This window comes from Lissotriton helveticus, chromosome 1_1 (assembly GCF_964261635.1).
Source record: "Lissotriton helveticus chromosome 1_1, aLisHel1.1, whole genome shotgun sequence".
Lineage (NCBI taxonomy): Eukaryota > Metazoa > Chordata > Amphibia > Caudata > Salamandridae > Lissotriton > Lissotriton helveticus.
The window spans coordinates 586,337,251-586,355,486 of record NC_136057.1 but is presented as its reverse complement, the minus strand read 5'-3'; positions in this window follow the sequence as shown (position 1 = coordinate 586,355,486).

Genomic DNA, 18,236 nt, shown 5'->3' with positions numbered 1-18,236 from the left:
TCGTGACGGAACCATACCGTGCACTGGCAGATATTTCTGCTCCAAGTATCCCTCAGGCCCACGGAGGAGACGGAGGAGGCGGTCCAGCATCCGAACGAGACGGTGGAGGAACGCGGCGAGTCCCGACCAGAGCCCAAGCCGAGAGTCCAAGGTCCGAGGTATCCGGAGGCCCACCCGTAACTGAAGTCCGAAGTTCGTCGTCGTAGCAGTCCAGTCCCGTCCAAGGCCTTCCGTTCCGTGCTGCCCGGTGAGTACCATTGCTGGGGTAGTATCTAGACAGGACCAATCTAAATTGACTCCTGGTCCGTGGGTTGGTGGTGCCCAGACTCACAAACGAAGTGTTCACCTAGGTGGATACGGGTCTTGATGCGTCCCTTTATGGGACCGGTATGTTCCGTACTGTTATAGCAGTGCATCCAGTAACTCTAGTCTGTTCCGTTCTCGAGAAAATTCTTGTATTTCTGTTCTCAGTATTCCAGGTCATATTCTGTTCGAACTGTTATTTATAATGTTCTTCATGTATTTTAATGTTGTGGTATGAGTGTGATGTGATTTCGTGTTTTCATTGTATATTGTATTGTGTCTAGATTACAGTTCAGTCATGCCTATATTTTCCAAGTTACGTCAGTTAAAAACTAGAAGGGGTTTATTAGAAGAAGCAGTTCCTGTTCCGCCGAGGGACAGTCCAGGTCATTTTATGTATCAGAAACATGGCATAAGCGCCATATTGTATCTAGATTTATGGGTAGAGTATACCAAACAGTTAGAAGAAAAGTATAGATGGCCCGTATCGGGTACATGGGATGCCGAATGTATCATGCGAGTAGAAGAAGCATTATGGAAAAAGAAAGCCAGACAGTCACAGAGAGATGCCATCGAGTTATGGCGTAAAGAAGCGCATAAAAGAACGGAAAAGGAAGTCAGAAAGTCAGAGTTAAGTAGAGAATCCCAAGAACGAGCCCAAGAAAGAGAATTAATCGAGATAGGTGAACAAGTCAAAGCCGAACAGTCAGACAGACAGAGGCATGCCCTCATTAAGGGTATGTATCCTCTTCTTGCCGAGGGCTTGCCGAAAGCGACCCCGGAGGCATCCAGTAATTTCCCGCCACCATTAGTTCCGACCAAGTTACGTCACAAACAGACTGCAGCTGATATTTTTATTTCGTCCTATTTGGACGACACAGTCCCAGAATATACAAATCCTGTCCGCGCTCCGCCAGTCCCTGTAAATCAGGCACTTCCCGCTCTTCCAGACACCGGAGTACCTGTTACGGTACCCCCGGTCCAGCCCGTCATACAAGTCCAGCCTACATTTCCATTTCCCACTCTGCCAGGACGTAGAGCCTCAGTAGACGACTCCAGTTTAGGGGCTGCAGAAGGAGGTCCTCCTCAAACCCCGCCGCCACACAAGCGTTTAACGTTAGCCGAATTACATGCACAAGCATCACAGCGTACGCCTAGGTATCAGTCTGTTGCAGAAATAAGAAAATCCCTTGCCGAATGTTGCTATGATCCAGTCCCAGGCGAGGATAATATGGTTTTATATTCATTTCGCGTAAGAAAGGTGGCCGAGTATCTAGTCACCTTACCGAATATGAAAGAAGATCTAGACAGAATATATCGTTTCATCCGTACAGGGGATGATCCAGAAAGTATTAGTGAGACCATGTCTCAAAGGAAAGCCGAGATCCAGCTCATGATATTAAAGTTCCTGATCAATTGTCTAATAAGAGAACAAGACTACCCGTCTAAAGATCAAGCCGAAATGAGAATCCTGACAAGGTGGAGTGATAATATAGCCGAGGGTAAGCACAAGACCGTCGGTGCTATGGAGAGTATGTACAAGAAAATCCGTAAAGAGATAATAAAGATACACGAACAACGTAAAGCAGCACAAGTAAGCGAGAAAGAAAGTATCTCTGATCCTGAAGAGGAAGACGAGAATCCCGCCAGAATAGCGTACGTAGGAAAATCTAGATTTCCAGATCGCCATTTACGCCTAGAACCCAAGTCTATTTTCTATCATTCAGCACCAGAACAAGGTTCTCTAGAACAAGTATTTCAAGCTACCGATCACATTCTGAAATCACGAATCGGTTATAGTGAGTTAAGTACCATGCACGAACAAGAACTAGCCCGATCAGCAGTCCGATGGATTACTGATTCTACCACTTTTCCAGACGAAATAGTGGCACAAATGTTTCTGAAACTGCCCCCAGCCGAGCAACGACTGGTGGGTATGTATATGATTCAGCACCTCATTACTCTGTATGAGGGTCAACACTCTGATCCAGGCCCGTTACATGATATCTTGAACGAGTTACTCCAGTACAAATGGAGAGGTCTAGGTACCGATTTAACTAGTGTCATTCTAGAACAACGCCACAAATATAGAACGTTTTTGAACCCGCATTTTGTTCATGTCTCACCCCCAGAAAGTAAACCGTTTTACATAGACAGACAGAATCCGTTACGAGAAGTCCACCCAGTCAGAGGGACGGGTGGTGAAATGCAACGAGTGTTTGTATACACTCCAATATCAAAGATGGAACTTCTTGAAATGAAGAAATTAATTCCCTGTCATGACAAAGATCCAGCGGGGTTCCATAGAGAATTAAAAGACATGCTCCGTATGGGAGAATATACTTACCCAGATATCATTAAAATGTTAAAGGTCCTGTTACCCGCAGGGGTGTATGAAAAGTTAAAGGAAAAAGAATGGGAGGTGGGAGAGAAAAAGATCGATTGGACAGCTCTAGAAGCTGAAGACAAGGCACGAGTACCAGGTACCGGTCTTGGAGATAAATGTAAAGAGTTACCAGAATTATTGATTCAAGTTTTACCCAGATTATTGACAACAAGAAAAGAAGACTGGGATGCAATCTCAGCCTGTAAACAGAAACAAGATGAAGATATTAGTGATTTTTATTCTAGATTTGAAAAATGTTTCAGTATCAACAGTGGTCTCAAGACAAGTAGTGAGTCATACCCTCACCTTTTCGTTACTAAATTAGTCGAGAATTCAAGTCCACAAATTAAAAATCGAGTTTTGAAAGTCGAAAGCACCTGGCAAGCAAATACTCCGTCCCAGATGCTCCAGATGCTCCAGTACCACCAGAATAGAATCAGAGAAGAGTAAGAACACGAGAGAAAACGTATGAAAGATACGAAAATGAAAGTGCTAGTTGCACAATCTGTTCCTCAAGACAGTCAGAAGAGGGGTCCGAATCAAGCCAGTCATTCTGCAGCTCCCGTTAAAGGGAACTGCAATTATTGTAAACAGCCAGGTCATTTTATAAACGAGTGTGCAGTTCTGAAACACAATATAGCTACTGGTAAGACTAAAGAAAGACCACGTCCGCCTAGACAGGAACAAGTTTCACAGATTCCTCAGTCACAGAATGCACAACAGACAGTTACAGCACCGCAGCCTATTGCTGCAACACAGCATGTCACATCACAGATGTACCAGTATGCACAGTCTGAGTATCCAGAGTACCAGCCATATTCATGAAACAGCCTATAGAGGGAGGTAGGCTTGCCTCTCATCGAGATACCTGTAGATCAAGAAGGTCCCTATGTCCACAGTCAGGTACTAGGGAGAGACAGAAAGTTTCTGATCGATACAGGGGCAAGTAGGACCACAATTAATCATGCCGAAGTTCCAGGGGCTCCGCTCTCAGGCTCAAGAAATGTTTCCCTTGGATTTTCAGGAAAACCCATCGTTAACGAGATTTCAAAGCCAGTTACTCTAGAAGTAGGTCCATTGTCCCGCACTACTGATCTGTTACTTACTAAGTCATGTCCAGAAAATCTGTTAGGCATTAAGACACTGAAAGAGTTAGGTGCAGTTATTTGCTGTTCCCCAGAGGGAATACGTCTGTTCCTACGTGACTTTAAGGGTCACTATGTATTACGAGATTTTGATTCCAGACTGTCTAATGTTCCGCAGCATTTATGGGCGCAAGGTCCAACAGATGTAGGTTATATGCAAATCACACCCTATCGTGTGACTCTCAAGCCAGGTGTAGTGTTACCACGAATCAGACAGTACAGATTGCCACCTGAGGCTGTAGCAGCCTTATCCAAAATTATTGACGAGCTCATGGCTCAAGGAGTAGTTGTAGAAACTGACTCCAATGTATGTAATTCTCCGATCATTCCAGTCATGAAACGTACTGATCCAAATGCACCCCCAGTATATCGATTAGTGATTGATTTACGAGAGCTTAATAAATGTATTATTCCGCAGTACCCAGTTGTCCCAGACATCTCTTCCCTATTAACTGCCATTGATTCTGAAGCCACGTTCTTCACTGTCATAGACCTCAAGAACCCATTTTTTAGTGTTCCTATTCATCCAGACAGCCAGTTTCTTTTCGGATTTTGTTTAAATGGAAGGAGCTATATGTTCACACGCGCTCCTCAAGGTTTTACAGAAAGTCCTAGTATTTACAGTCAGGCACTCAAGAGACAACTAGACAACATTCATATGCCAACTGACACTGCCCTGCTCCAGTATGTCGATGATCTACTGATCACAGCCCGTTCTGAACGTGCTTGCGAGCGAGCATCCCTGACAGTTCTGTATTTCCTAGCCGAGATGGGGCACAAGGTGTCCCCTTCGAAGCTTCAATTCTGTGTTCAGCAAGTGGTATACTTAGGACACTTGCTGTCCAAGAGGGGTAGGCAGTTGACACCCGACCGTATCCAGTTAATAGCGAGTCTTCCCCAGCCCAGAACCCAGAAGGAGGTACGTGCTTTTATCGGCCTTACTTCTTATTGTAGGCAATGGATTCCCCAGTATGCATTTCTAGCCAAGCCACTGATACAGTTAACGACACAGGAGGCAGCCGTATCGACTGTCCTCCCTTGGACATCTGAACATACACTTAGTTTCAACGAGTTAAAGAAAGCCCTATGCCAAGCTCCAGTTCTAGCTACACCGAACTACAGTAAGCCTTTTACACTTTTCGTTACTGAACGGGAAGGTACAGCATTATCTGTTCTCACACAAGATCAAGCAGGACAATCCAAGCCCTGTGCTTATTTTTCGAGCACACTAGATCCAGTCGCCCAGGCGTTGCCTGCGTGCCCCAAGTCAGTTGCAGCCACAGCACTAGCTATCAGACAAAGTGATTCCATAGTTTTAGGACATTCCCTGACAGTACAAGTTCCACATTCCGTGGAAGTTCTTTTAAATCGAACACAAACTCAGCACTTGACAATTGCACGTTTAACAGGTTATGAATTGACACTGTTCCAGCCACACATAGAAATTAGACGCTGCAACGTCCTGAATCCTGCTACACTGTTACCATCAGTCAGTTTGAACCCTGACCCACATGACTGTGTGGAAGTAGTTAACATTACGACAAAGCCAAGACAAGACCTGACAGACATTCCGTTACCAGATCCTGACCTGACACTTTATGTGGATGGTTCATGTATGAGAACTAGTACAGGAGAACTAGTCGCCGCGTATGCCGTGACTACTGACACCGAAGTTATTGAAACACACCGTATTGATACCCTGTCCGCTCAAGCAGCAGAGCTAGTCGCTCTGACACAAGCCTGTATACACGCCAAGAACCTGAAAGTTAATGTTTACACAGATTCACGTTACGCATTCGGAGTTGTACACGACTTCGGAGTGCTCTGGCAGGAGAGAGGTTTCATGACTTCTCATGGAACCAAGATTCAGCATGGTCTCCTTATTCAAGCTCTGTTAGATGCCATACATTTACCGACATCCATTGCTATCATGAAGTGCAAAGCACATACGAAAGTTACTGACATTATTTCCCAAGGTAATGATCTAGCAGATCGCACAGCCAAGCTTACCGCACAGACTCTAGACATTCCAGTTAATCAGACACATACTCCAGATCCGACTACATGCATGACAGTTAAGGACCCTACTCAAGATGTCATAGATATCCAGTTACATGCTACTCCCGAAGAAATCAAGAAATGGTCCGAACAAGGAGGGGTCCAGACAGATCAAGGATGGTTAACAAAGGGTAGAGCCACATGGTTTCTCCCCGACTCTATGGTTCAAGTCATTATCAATACCGCACATAGTCCAGCACATTTAGGAGAAAAAGCTATGTTAGACAGTATCCAGAACATTTGGTTCAACAAACATTTACGAGCTGCAGCCAAGCAGAAAGTCCGTACCTGTATGATATGTTGTCAGTTTAATCCAGGTAAAAGTGTCCCGGTGGTTTCCAGCCCCCTGACCACCCTTTTGAGGTCCTCCAGATGGATTATATTCAGATGGAGCGATGTCGAGGTTTCAAGTATGTTCTTGTAGTTGTATGCGCTTTGTCCAGATGGACAGAAGCATATCCAGTCCCAGATTACACAGCCGCGACCACTGCCAAGCAGTTGGTTCGTGAGTTCTTCCCTAGATATGGACTCCCTAGAGTCGTATATTCTGATAACGGTCAGCCATTCTCCTCAGAGTTAATGAAGCATGTTTCCCTGTTGTTAGGGTACCAGTGGAAGTTCCATTGTGTACGCCATCCTGAAGCAGCCGGTCTAGTCGAGAGACATAATCAGACCCTGAAAATCCGCATTGCAAAAGTCTGTAAAGAAAAAGGTGTGGACTGGCTAGTAGCTCTGCCAGTTGCTTTATTTTATATGCGCATGGTCGCACATTCCAGATCAGGTCTGTCCCCGTATGAGGTCGTATTCGGCCGCCCCCCTAACATGTGGGGTACTCCTAGACCCCGAAGTATTACCGATGTTTCATGTAATATGTTGACAGATTACCTAGCTTCCTTGATGTCTGCCCTCAACTCATGTCGTTCACAGGTTGCCGCCGCATTTCCAGACAATACCGAGGTGGCACCGCATGAAATCGTTCCAGGTTCCCTTGTGATGGTCCGGAATTTTGACAGATCAAGTCCGCTGGAACCTCGTTGGAAGGAGCCACGTCAGGTCCTCTTGACCACCCGTACTGCCGTCAAGCTGGAAGGCAGGAAGGGGTGGGTCCACCTTTCTCATGTAAAACTTTTCAATGGATTGAAACCGGTTTCTAAAAACATTTCCAAGGATTCCCAGGATTTTAAAGACTGCCAAACTATTGCTCTTAAGGACTGTCCCGCAAAAGACATTGTTACAACCCCTTCCCTGTTAGAGAAAACTCCGCAGCAGGAGTATAAGTTAAAGCTCCGGTCTAGTAAAATAAGTCAGTCAGTTTGATTGTATAAGTCCTCCCCTAGGTGAAACGGTTAGATTGTTTCTGACATGTATAAAATAGACCCCCATAGTGAGAGAGTCAGTCAAGCCTCAAGTCAATGTATCGTTTTTCTAAGTTTCATATTATTCATCAGCATAATGATTTCTTGCACCAGCTATGCATTTTTCCTGTATTTTCCAGTTCCTCATGTAAATAAGTCTGCTAATGCTACAGTAGAGCACACGTTTAGTGATCTGCCTCCTCACGAATATTCATACCGCCTCGCTATGCGTAACAACACATTTATCCGTATGTTACATTACTCACACCAGACCAGCAATGCCACTAATTGTTGGGTGTGTGGTCGACTCCCCCCTTTCCAGACATCAAAGGGAGTTCTGCCACTGTTTCCTTATCCATTCTCACATAATGGTTCATGTGGAGCATGGTCCACGTTAACGTCATCCTCAACAGATATGTCTTTTCTTAACAGCACATGTTTCCCAGACAAGCAAGGTCTTCCCCACAGAACAGGTTTAGATCTAGAAAATGAAGTGTATAATTTAGGTAATTATTCGTCGAATTTCATGGTCCTGAATGTTCAGTCTGATACTACTCCAGACTCACCTGCTATTTCAGTACTACCAGTCAAAGGCGAATTATGTGTCCGTAGTTATGGTTCCGTACACGTAGGACATAGTGATTGTACTACTATTATCCAGTATAGTGACAGTGGGAAATCTATTTTTAAAGCTTCACGTCATTCTTATTTTGTTTGTGGTCAAACCGCATATGTTCGTCTGCCCCTCGATTGGGAGGGAACCTGTTATATTGCCTTCCTACTGCCACCTGTTTTTCTAGCCCCACCTGACTACCATAGGAATTCCTTCCTAGTACATACTAGACACAAGAGAAATCTCCCGATTGTCGATTATACTGAAACTGCCGCAGAGCAATTCATTGATATAGATAAAGGTGTGTTCCCTTATTTAGGTACAGTTGTAAACAGTAAGCTAATCCGTAGGTTAACAAGAACCCTTGAAGCAGTAGTAGATGAGACTGCCTCCGCTCTAGGTAACTTAACTGAAGAGCAATCCTTTATGAGAATTGTCGTTTTACAGAATCGTCTCGTCCTTGACGTCATACTGGCCGATAGGGGCGGGGCCTGTAGAGTTCTCGGATCTAGTTGCTGCATTTTCATTCCTAATAACGCACCGTCTGTTTATTCAGCTATAACCAGACTTCATAAAATTGCCCATCTGTTACACCAAGATCCAGGCACCTGGACATGGTCCGGTTGGTTCTGGAATATAATTTCCGCATGGGGATGGAAAGTCCTGTCCTTTCTGAGTATTGCAGTAGCGATCATATTTAGCTGCTGCCTCTGTATACAATGTGGCCCTGCGATTTGCAGCATGTGCGCTACCTCTTGTATTCCTAGTCCCAAGCCCCGTTCTAAGTCCCGTTCCAAGATAATTCGAGACGAGCAAATGGTACTGTATGAAATGATAGACAGTATCATGAATATTGATGTTTCCTGATGGAAACGTAGTGACAAGGAGGGAATGTGGAAAAGTAAATTTTGCCATGTTCTGTGTCCCTACGCCTCATCCATCATATGTTATGTGTGCATGACCAATATGCATATGTTATTCCCCATGTCCGATTAATGACGCAATTACAGTTGTGTCCACCTCTAGTATGCCAGTTTCCAGTCCTCGTGAATACTACGAATATCAGGCCTATGTAAAGTTACGTTGCCACGTTTCTCAGTGTGCACGTTATTCCATTATAAAGTCCCCGTTTCCAGGCCTCAACAGGGCCTGGACATCAGATTCAGCTCCTGTCTCCTAGAAGCCTCGCTGAGGAGCGATTCAGCCCCCACCTGTATCCTCGACCCTTCACTTACTTCCTGCCTCGCAGTGCCCGGTGCAGCTTGGCTCTGCCTCTGAGTCTGCCAAAAGTATGTTATAGTTCCAGCTATCAGTTCAGTCCTCCTTCTCTGCATTCCTAAGCTACTGAACTGCATCAATAGTTTCCGTCATTGTCTAGCCTTCTCGTCTCCATGTTAGAGAAATACTGTATTTAATGGTCATTTAATATTCTCCATCACGCACTACATGTAGAATAATGCATGGTCCAGTCTTAGAATCAAGTTAGCTTTTCCCCTCATGACTTCTAGTTTATATCAACATGTTCCCTAAACATCAGATACTAGATAGGGTTTAGGTACATGTCGCTCCGACCCTCCAGACTTTAGTCTCTGCTCCTAGCACAGAGTTCATAGCCCCCAGCTTCTCCTAGTGATACGTCATTGCCAGTTTACGCGCACCATCAGGTTAGAGGTCCCGGCTCCTTAGGTAGCCCCCTCCTATGTTTCCGCCCCATTCATGACATATTCTGTTACGTTTGCACCACATGTCTATGCATACGCCCAGTTACACCTCTTTTTACTGTTATCTTTCGCGACTGCTACGCGTCACGCCTTCTGCTCCACCCACTGCTACGCCTACTGCAATGTAATGCTATGTGTTTGCGCTATGTATATAAGTTCATGTATTGTTATTAAAAGTTAGCGCGCTCATTCCAGATCCAGCCCCGGCAGCTGCCGGGCCCTGTCATCCTATTCCTATGCAGGTTGTCCTGATCCTGTCCTTATGCTGTAATAAACCTGCAGAAACTCCTACTACCTCGAATCTTGACTCTTATTTATTGAGCTATCTGTTATGCTATATGCCTAGTCAAAAATAGGGTATTATTTATTTATTTACCACAAAGCAACAATCTCGCACTCGCGAAATTGTAAAAATTGCAATTTTGCACCGGAAAACCACCAGCAGGCAGCATAAGCCTTCTGAAACTTGATGGATGGCATTGGATTGTGGTGATTTGATTTGTGTTGTGCTTTTTCACTTTTTGGAGTAGGGGTTGGGGGCTGGCTATGTTGGTGGTGGCCATTTTGAGGCATGGTCCTGGCCATGTGGATGGGGGGGTCAAGCGGCCATTTTGAAGGCAGGCAGTGAGCTTTGAGACATAGGCCTGCACCCATTGTGCCTTGCTTTCACCCATTGTGCCCAGGCGGAGTCAGGGGTACATGAAAGTACAACCCTCTCTGTGTGTGCTCTCTTGGATCAATGTTAAATTCCTGTTTCCCAAAAATTTAGCAAATCCTAATTTTGAAATTTCCATATTGTGTTTTGTGCACGTGTGTATTCATAAATGCCTACTTGCAAAATGTTTATTGAAGCGCTACATATGCAACATATATTTACTGATGTTCCTCTGTCTTCGTTTGCTTTTAGGTGCACAAAACTCCGCATCATCGTTGAGCATCAGTGCCAGGAAGAAGTCCTGCTGCGGCCTGTTGCTCCGACATCTGAAGAAGATGGCTCCAAAAAGAGGTGCCCGTAGGTCCTCTTGCAAGAAAGATGTCTCTACTAAGGAGAAGAAGAAGCAAGTGGCACCACTTACCAAGGAGACTGGTGGCTCAACCAATACATTTTTTGGGGAAAAACAACAAAAAAAACAAATGCCCACCATGAGTGCTGCACAGGTAGCCTGTTTAGTTGTTGAATCACCAACGACCAGTGATGTTGGTTCATCGCAAGAAAGTAGCAGCACACCATCAACACAGGTTGTAACTCATCTCACAAGTACTATTCAACAACCAAAGCCGCAACAACAACTGCATGGGCTACTAGTACAAGCAGAAGTACATGCGCAAGGAGCTGTCCGAGAAGGAGCTGTCCGAGAAGGAGCTGTCCGAGAAGGAGCTGGCTGTGAAGGAGCTGGCTGTGAAGGAGCTGGCCGAGAAGGAGCTGGCCGAGAAGGAGCTGGCCGAGAAGGAGAAGGCCGAGAAGGAGAAGGCCGAGAAGGAGAAGGCCGAGAAGGAGAAGGAGAAGGCCGAGAAGGAGAAGGCAGAGAAGGAGAAGGCCGAGAAGGAGAAGGCAAAGAAGGAGAAGGCCGAGAAGGAGAAGGCCGAGAAGGAGAAGACCGAGAAGGAGAGGTCCATGGAGACTTGCAAGTAGAGGTCAGTGAAGATGCCCATGTAGCGGCGCATGGAGCGGTGCAAGTGCCCACAATGGTTGTTCTTCCAGAAGTAGGGGCACAGGAGGAAATTGACTTTGGAGCCGGGGTATCATGTCAGGAAGACGAAGCCACTCCTCCTGATGATTCATTTTCTCCCAGCTCCCCAGCAAGGAAAAGATCAAGGAGGGTGTGTAGAAGTTCCTCTTCAAGCCCCGCTCCATCAGATGATGATCTGGATCTAGATTGGCAACCATCTCTGACGTCTGAGAGGGAGGCACACTATGAGCTGCGAAAGGTATCAAATGTTAAAAGGAAGGGCCCCGGAAAGCTCATACTTATGGATCCGAACATCGGACTTGATGAAGTGGTGCATTCTGATGTTGTTGAACAGGATGACAGCAATGACCTAGTCATCACACATGTCAGTCCAGCCACACCGGCCATGCAGCAGACAGACATTTATACCCTATCCCGACGTCATGCTGAGCGTGACCCTGGCGACGTGCCACTGGTAGCACCACCAACGCAGTCAAGTAGTACAACAAGTTCAACAAAACCTACAGCTCCCATATTTTCTCCCCAGAGGGGGACTCCATCCAGCTCGACTCCCTCAAGCAAGGTTGCTGCAATAATTGCACAACCCAGTAGATGTCTGCAAGGCTCATCCACCACTGCTTCATCTGGCATTGGCAGCAGTATCACCTCGTGCGGCAAAACCAGAAGTTTCCAGTCCCCAGTTTGGAACTTTTTTAGTGTCCATGAAAAGTATGATAACATAGCCGTTTGTTGCATTTGTAAGACTAGCGTTAGCCGTGGTAAGACTGGTACCAACTATGGAACCGGAGGCCAGATAGGTCATCTTGAAAGAAAGCACGCTGTCGAATGGTTTCCGCACCTAGCAAACGTCAAGGGAAAGCGATCCCAAAGGGCAAGTGGCCAAAATATACCCATACTAGGTGTTTCCTCTGAAGATGACGGGGAGGTAGAAGAAGCGTCAGACATGTGTCCGGTTGCACCCAGTACCCCTGGCAGCACCACACCCTCCGGAACACATAGAAGGCACACTGAGAGTCTGGGAGACACACCAATGCGGAAAATGTCAACACTGATCAGAAGTGGGTCGAAGAAGGCATCAGCATCATCCCGTAAATTTGTCCAGCGCACCATTTCAGCCATGTTCTCCTCAGATGTGCAATTTCAACGCAACCACCCAACTGTACGCCTGTATAACACTAAGCTGGCTAAAATGCTAGCGGTGGACCTTCTCCCTTTTTCGTTTGTCGAAGGTGTGGGTTTCCTTGAACTCGTGGCAACACTGGCCCCTAAATGGAAGGTTCCTAGCCGGTTCTATTTTGCCAGGGTTGCTGTTCCAGCACTACATAAAGAGGTGCTTGAGTTGGTGAGGGCAGCTTTGCAGAAGAGTGCTGTTCACACTATACACCTGACAACAGACATGTGGACCAGTTGCCAAGCCCTTGATTACATGTGCATCACTGCACACTGGGTCTCTTTTTCAGGGGTTATAAAACAGATAAATGCAGGTGGTGACTTGGTCGAGATTTTTAAGGGTGCTCGTAAACATGCAACATTAGCCATGTTTGGCATGGAGAAAAGTCATACTGCAGTCAACATTTTGGCTGACTTTAACAAAAAGGTCTCACAATGGCTGCCCCCAAGAAATTGCAAGGTTGGTTATGTTTCTACAGATAATGGCAGCAATGTAGTTAGGGCCATGGAGGACGGTTTCTATTTCAGAGTGCCGTGTTTGGCGCACTGTATCAACCTTGTTGTGCAAAATTTTTTGAAAAAAGAACTTGCAGTCGACAAAACACTGACCATCTGCAGAAGAATATGCACACATTTCAACCATTCTTTTAAGGCCCGGAAGGAGCTGAGGCGCAAGCAAAATGAACGTAGAATGCCAGTGAAAGCACTTATCCAGGAGGTGGCAACATGTTGGAACTCAACCTTCTACATGCTTGAGCGTCTGCATGAGCTGTTTCCAGTAGTCAATGAGTATTTCTACAACCTGGGTGGTGATACAACAGAAATGATGCTAGCGGTGGAGCAATGGCAGCTAGTTAAAAGCCTGACAGACATGCTTCGTCCTTTTGAGGTCTTCACGCGTGACGTCAGCAGGGAGGACTGTTCTTTGAGCAAAGCTATCCCATTGTTGCTGAAGCTCGAGCACCAAGTCAAGGTGGTGTCTTCACAATTAAAGGACGTTGGAAAGAACGAAGCACATGAGTTGGCGCAGAGATTATTACAACGCCTAGTTAGCAATGAACGGCTTGTAAAAATCAAGAAACAACAGCACTACATTTGTGCTACTATTCTGGATCCACGTTACAAAAAGCCATTGTTTGGCAAAGTAATAATTCCTTTTGAAACATCGGATGTTACAGAGTACAAAGGTTGGCTAGCTCAGTCAGCCATTCGTTTTGAAAGAGAGCGGAAGGAAACTGTAGGAGAAGACAGTACTACTAGTGAATCAGCAGGCCATCAGGCGTCCCAAAAAATCACTTCTGCATCTGTGCCTGTGGCAGAAGTGAGTGTCTTTTCCTCTGAGCCGTTAACCACACCAGCAACCGTATCATCTGCACCAGGCCCAGGCGATATGTCTGAAGCGGGTTGGCTAACTCAGCTAGGGTTTCCTTGTCCTAGAAAGGACACAGAAGTGCAAAGTACAGGAATCCGGGAGGACATTCTTTCAATGGTGCAGGCCTATCTGGATGACTCAACAGAGGTCAATATTACTGAGGACCCATTGGCGTATTGGCATGGGAAAAGAAAAATATGGCGAGAGCTCACCTACCTGGCTATCAATTACTTGTCTTGCCCACTCGCAAGCGTGTCCTCAGAACGTGTTTTTAATTCTGCTGGTGGCATTGTGACTTCCAAAAGGTCCCGCCTCTTGCCCACAAATGTGGAGCGGCTCACCTTGATAAAGATGAACCAGCACTTCATACCACCAGATTACAGAGTACGAGAATCCACGCAGGAAGAAGAGGACACCGACCTACCTGAGGAAAGTTCTCCTCAGTTACTAGCAGTAACCCCGACTGATGATTTAGCAGAGTATGAGGACGAGTTCTGCTTCCCTGACAGCGAGTTCTGAAAACGAGTCAATCATTCATTAATTGTAAATTTAGTCCTCCTTATTCACTTTTATTCCTGTGTGTCTGTCTTTCTTTAGCAAGTGCTTCATCACATTCCCAACAAAACTGTAATCAACCAATAAAACAACAAGCCCATCAACAGAACTGTCTTGATTTTGATGCCGCAGCATTCCTCAGGTTCACAACAGTTAGTTGACAAGAACTCAGTCCTGGTCGTCTATCCTGAGTCCTCCTCCTCCAGACTCACCCTATCCATTACCCATAATGCTGATGCCTGGATTCTGCACAATGAAGAAACTTACGTTGACGAGTCCCCTAACGCCTTAGGACACTGTGAGTTCCAGGTGGAGCCAGCCCTCAAACACAAATTACAGGTAAGATAAGCGTTTGGATGGGAGGTGTTCGGAGAGGCGAGAGAGTGACAGTGGTACTAGCAGTAAAGTCCTAGGGCTCTTGAATTAACAAAGTCTGTGACAGGCATTTACTTTGGAAAACATTTGGCCTATTACACGTGAACGTTTAGGCGTTATTATTGCTCGCTTGCCTGTCTCAGGGGTGCTGTCTGTGGGGCTTCTAGGTTTTTGGGTTGTGTGAGCACCGCTGCTACATTTCTAATGTTGATTGCTTTTGTTTTGCAGAAAATCCACTCCGGGAAACTCCAGTTGGGGCCCTCCTGCAGAACGCCTTAGGACACTGTGAATTCCAGGTGGAGCCAGCCCTCAAACACAAATTACAGGTAAGATAGGCGTTTGGATGGGAGGTAGTATAATGGAGTGTTCGGAGAGGCGAGAGAGTGACAGTGGTACTAGCAGTAAAGTCCTAGGGCTCTTGAATTAACAAAGTCTGTGACAGGCATTTACTTTGGAAAACATTTGGCCTATTACACGTGAACGTTTAGGCGTTATTATTGCTCGCTTGCCTGTCTCAGGGGTGCTGTCTGTGGGGCTTCTAGGTTTTTGGGTTGTGTGAGCACCGCTGCCACATTTCTAATGTTGATTGCTTTTGTTTTGCAGAAAATCCACGCCGGGAAACTCCAGTTGGGGCCCTGCTGCAGAACGCCTTAGGACACTGTGAATTCCAGGTGGAGCCAGCCCTCAAACACAAATTACAGGTAAGATAAGCGTTTGGATGGGAGGTAGTATAATGGAGTGTTCGGAGAGGCGAGAGAGTGACAGTGGTACTAGCAGTAAAGTCCTAGGGCTCTTGAATTAACAAAGTCTGTGACAGGCATTTACTTTGGAAAACATTTGGCCTATTACACGTGAACGTTTAGGCGTTATTATTGCTCGCTTGCCTGTCTCAGGGGTGCTGTCTGTGGGGCTTCTAGGTTTTTGGGTTGTGTGAGCACCGCTGCCACATTTCTAATGTTGATTGCTTTTGTTTTGCAGAAAATCCACGCCGGGAAACTCCAGTTGGGGCCCTGCTGCAGAACGCCTTAGGACACTGTGAATTCCAGGTGGAGCCAGCCCTCAAACACAAATTACAGGTAAGATAAGCGTTTGGATGGGAGGTAGTATAATGGAGTGTTCGGAGAGGCGAGAGAGTGACAGTGGTACTAGCAGTAAAGTCCTAGGGCTCTTGAATTAACAAAGTCTGTGACAGGCATTTACTTTGGAAAACATTTGGCCTATTACACGTGAACGTTTAGGCGTTATTATTGCTCGCTTGCCTGTCTCAGGGGTGCTGTCTGTGGGGCTTCTAGGTTTTTGGGTTGTGTGAGCACCGCTGCCACATTTCTAATGTTGATTGCTTTTGTTTTGCAGAAAATCCACGCTGGGAAACTCCAGTTGGGGCCCTGCTGCAGAACGCCTTAGGACACTGTGAATTCCAGGGGGAGCCAGCCCTCAAACACAAATTACAGGTAAGATAAGCGTTTGGATGGGAGGTAGTATAATGGAGTATTCGGAGAGGCGAGAGAGTGACAGTGGTACTAGCAGTAAAGTCCTAGGGCTCTTGAATTAACAAACTCTGTGACAGGCATTTACTTCGGAAAACATTTGGCCTATTACACGTGAACCAACACGATGACAGTGTTCAGTAAAACGAACTTACTGCAAAACTACCACCCACCAGGCTCAAAAGTAGTAAAAAAACAGGTATGCTCAGATAAAGTTTGAAAAAGTATATTTATATCCCTAACAAAATAATCTCCCGCAAGACCCTCCCTAACCCCAAATAAATAGTCCATCAAAAGTCCCCAAAAAACCCAACTCCCAATTCCCACCCCCCAAAAGTCTCTAAAAAAGGGGCAAGGGACACTCTACGGATGCAGGTTGTTCACTTTGGCCTCCAGGGCATCATGCCTTAGGGCCAGGGCATCGTACTCCTCCCGGAGCATGGCGTGATCTAAGCGGAGGCCCTCCATCACCTTTTTGTACTCCTCCCATTTCTTGACGTCCGCCTCCAGGTTGGACACTCTGCGGAGTGCACGGCGCAAGCGAGCCTTTACAGTACTGTGAGGAGGTGCAGCCTTTGCTGCTCGGCGGTGGCGTCTTCCAGCACGGCTCTGGTTGGCTGGAGCACTGCGCTTACCGGCAGAACGTGGGGTCACGGAGGAGGATGCAGAAGATGTAACATTTGATGCACTTGAGTGCGTGTCGTCCCCCTCCATTTCCACCAGCCGGCGATATTGCGCAACAGTGGCATCCAGCCTCCATTGCCGGGCCAGTACAGCCAGCATACTCCTGCTCGGTTTTGCAGTTTTAGTATTACCAACTATATGAAGAAAGAAAGACATAATCTGTAACGAATGCTCTTTAAAAATATGATTAACACAAAATGATTCAGCAGGAAGTTGTGTCACAGTACAACTAGCAACTAGCCAGCGCAGTACAAATCTATTCAGGCCAGTATCATGGGCGTCTGCATGGAGGGGCAAGGTGGGGCGCTTATGGTTTGGTGCACTTTCATATGAAAGAGATCTGGCAGAAGTGAGTGACTTTTCCTCTGAGCCGTTAACCACACCAGCAACCGTATCATCTGCACCAGGCCCAGGCGATATGTCTATTTCCCTCTCTCTCTCTCGCTCTCTCTGTCTCCCTCTTTCTGTCTCCCTGTGTCTCCCTCTACCTCGCTGTCTCTCTCTCTCTGTCTCCCTTCCTCACCCTCCCTCTGGCTCCCTCCCTCTCTCTCTCTCTCCTTCTGTCTTCCTCTCTCTCTGCCTCTATCTGTCTGTCGGTCCCAGCCTGCTGTAATTACCATATTGTAATTTGTCACTGGGCCAGCACTGGATACACATCATATGCTATCTAAGAGTCAGATAGTACCATGATCCAGCTTACCTGTACTCACCACCACCACTGCCTGCTTCCTCACAGTCTGATTGTCCGCTGGCGCCGCATCCTCCACAGAGTACTCCTCAGACTCGGAGTCGATCACGATCACGTCCGAGCTGGCCCCGCCACCAGATGTTCCACCTAAAAAATATATTTAAGACTGTTAGATTACACCACTAACTAGTATTTGGTTTAGGAAGGAAGAAATTTGAAAACAACAGAAAAAATAATTGACTGTCTACTCTAGTCTAAAGTAAAAATGTCCCTCCTTCCAGGGAAGGCTGTTGTCTTGCTGCTTTTTTTTGTCACAATTGATGAATGCTTGCTTAATTTTAACACACACCATTTTTCTCTGAACAGACAGACGCTGGACTTCTACGGACAAGAGCAACATCAACTAAACCAGGTGAAAGCTCGGCTCGACCACAAGAAATGTGTTCCAACTTCCATTACTCATCAACTCAGCACCAAGCACTTTTCCTTTTCCAGCTAACTTAATTTTAATATATGTGTTTACTTTTACTTTTAATAAAGCTTTTAAACTTGAATATGTAGTGTAGCTCCTATTTTCCCAATAGGCTCTGCGCATTGGAATAGTACCTACAGCAGTAAAGGCCTAGGCCAGAC